At 40.7% G+C, this 3,131-nt stretch overlaps 1 long non-coding RNA gene across 1 annotated transcript in view; it reads right to left on the bottom strand.

Annotated features, from left to right (window-relative positions):
- Nucleotides 1–3,131, bottom strand: part of LOC117943997 — a 20,109-nt gene that overhangs the window by 8,462 nt on the left and 8,516 nt on the right. The window lies entirely within an intron of this gene.

The raw sequence follows: 3,131 nt of genomic DNA, 5'->3' as shown, positions 1-3,131 counted from the left end.
TCTTAACTTAAATATTCTAGTGGAAAACGTTAACATGTTTTTTTTTGTAGACCCAATGCTTTATTTTTTAGAGTGTAAGTATTAGATGTGTTAAAGTTGACTTTTAACTACATTTCTGTTTTTATGATGTGCATAAAAAATTGTCACATAAGCAGCTCAACCCATGCTTGAGAAAACAATACAAACAAATTAAAAAAAATGTCCTTTCCTTGTAGGTTTAGACCACAATATTACATAAAAATACACTGGTATTATCATTAGGCTTTCCACACGCACATATCCAAAGGGGGGGAAAGTGGGAGTACAGCAGAAGAACCAAACATCAGAGGGGCCTGTTAGCGCGCCGAGGAGCATTTTGTCTCCTCAAACGAGTCAGACAATACCAGACAAAATGACTCAGACTCTGCTCAGAAGCAGCTGGAGAAAAGAGCCATCACTTTGAAAGGGAATTTGATATCAGACAAAGACAATCTAATGCCCCGCTCTTGTTTCAAAACTTCAAACTAGATGGCAACTCGTTCTGATGAGGCTGGATCTGAGTGAGAGTGTGGGAATGAGATGGAAAATAAAGAAATAAAGAGAGAATCACAGAGGCTTACTGTTACTGATGTTACTGCTTCCTTCTCTAACTTGCATGGCCATGGATGGATGGATGGATGGATGGATGGATGAAGTGATAGGTGGATGGGAGAATTGATAATATAAAGATGGATGGATGGACGAAGGGATGGATGGATGAATGGCAGCATTGATGATGGAAGGATGGATGGATTGGAAGATGGATGAATGATTAAAAGATAAATGGATGATGGATGGATGGATGGATGGATAGATGAAGGGATGATGGATGGAAGAATGGATAGTTGAAAGATGGAAAGATGGAAGAAGGGATGATGGATGGATGGATGGAGGTATGATGAAGGGATAGATGGATGGCAGCATGATGATGGAAGGATGGATGGAAAGGTGGAAGAATGGATGGATTGGAAGGTGGATGGATGACGCATGGATGGATGAATGGATGGAAGAATGGATGGATGGATTAATAGATAATTGAAAGATAAGTGGATGGCTGGGTGGATCGATAGATAGCTAAAGTTATGGATGGATGGAAGAAGGGATAATAGAAAGATGGAAGGATGGATGATGTATGGATGATGGATGGATGGATGGCAGCATGGATGATGGAAGGATGGATGGAAAGCTGGAAGGATGGATGGATTGGAAAATGGATGGATGATTGAAAGATGAGTGGATGATGGATGGATGGTAGAATGGATGGATAAATTGACAAATGGATGAAGGGATGATTGAAAGATAAATGGATGGATGGATAGAGGGATGGATGGATAGATGAGGTGATGATGGATGGAAAATGGATAATAGAAAGATGGAAAGATGGAAGAAAGGATGATGGATGGATGTAGGTATGGAGGAAGGGCTGGATGGATGGCAGCATGGATGATGGAAGGATGGATGGAAAGATGAATGGAGGATTGAAAGATGAATGGATGATAAATGGATGGATGGATGGAAAATTGGATAATAGAAAGTGGAAAGATGGATGGATGGATGGATGAAGGGATGGATGGATGGCAGCATGGATGATGGTTAGATGGATAGAAAGATGGAAGGATGAATGGATTGGAAGATGGATGATGGATGGATGGATTGATTGGAAGATGGATGTATGGAAAGATGGATGGATGGATAAAAAATCTTTGAGGGCGAAAATAGAGAAAGCGAAGCAGAGACAGACAAAGCAAAACATGAAATTGTGTAAACTGAAGTGAGAGAGCTGCAACACTAAGAATCCGGCTTGCTCAAATCAAGTCATGGTGGGTTTGTTTCAAACCAGACAATAAAGACATACTCCACAGGGAGAGGCATGAACAAAGGCAGAAAACAGAAAGCAGCGTAACAAGCTGCGCTCCTCGGACATGGAGAGGCAATTACAGTGTAACCCACAAACATGGTCCGTGCAGAGAGGTAGAAAACACGAGCTCTGACAGGCAGAACAGGGCCAACACTTTAAGTGGACAGACAAACTGATAGAGTGAGATATGTGTCAGTGGGACACAAATCAACTGGCAAAGACCCTGTGATGGCACTTCACATGTATTCATTGGAGGAAGAAGTGATAATGCTCAGTATTCTCAACAGGTCTGTAGTTTGTTTTGTGTGAGGCAGGTGCAAAGTGGGAAAAATGCTTCTTGTTCCCGAGATAACTTTGTGACATGTATATTGAAAGCGCAATTATCAAACTGTTTGTTAGAGTGCTGTTGAAAAGAATAGTTCACAAAAATTAAACAAACAATCAGATTGTTTGGATTTAAGGAGCCAAATTTGACTGTACCCATCTTGGAGACACACGAGGGTTGGACGATTGGACAAATGTATTGGCTACAGGCCTTTGGCTCAGTACACCGCCGGTTGATTATTTTGGGAATGGGTCATTTTATTTTGCTTATTAAATGATCTGCCTCCGAAGAACATATGAGAGACACTGCTCATTGGACAGAGAGGCAGCATGTAGAGCCAGCATATTTTCATATCTAACTCGATGAATTAAGGTTTTTAACAGTGGGAAGACTAACCAAGATGTCTTTTCATGATGAGTTTATTGAGTCTCTGTGGAGGAGAAAAAATTGATTTCAGAAGCTTATTTGTCTGTTAATAAGGAAATCCGTGTACAACTGTGACACGTTGTCAGTATATTTATTTTGTTCATTAGACTAAAAAGCTAGGAGAGTTTTGTTAACACACACATATTCCAGCAATCAGCGCTGAAGGGGGCCCGTGTGAACATTTTAATATATGTAGTACATTGCCCAACCCTGATCTGATGTCTCACCAATACAGTGGCGGTGAATTTAATTTTGTTACAGATTTAACTATTTAACGGTAGCATTTAAAACACTCAACAGTAATTTTCTACACCAATATCTCAGATTCTTTAAAGTGCTTGAATTATTCTCATTTTCAGGTTCATTTTTGGGCCTTGACACTACCTAGGTAAGGACTACTAGCCAGTCAGAAGCAGAGTATGAGGGCCCTGACAGTACCTAGGTAAGGACTACTAGCCAGTCAGAAGCAGAGTATGAGGGCCCTGACAGTACCTGGATAAGGAC

The sequence above is a fragment of the Etheostoma cragini genome, chromosome 4 (assembly GCF_013103735.1).
Source record: "Etheostoma cragini isolate CJK2018 chromosome 4, CSU_Ecrag_1.0, whole genome shotgun sequence".
Taxonomy (NCBI): Eukaryota; Metazoa; Chordata; class Actinopteri; order Perciformes; family Percidae; genus Etheostoma; species Etheostoma cragini.
Note: the sequence above shows the minus strand (reverse complement) of the source record. Positions and strands in the feature narration are given on the sequence as shown.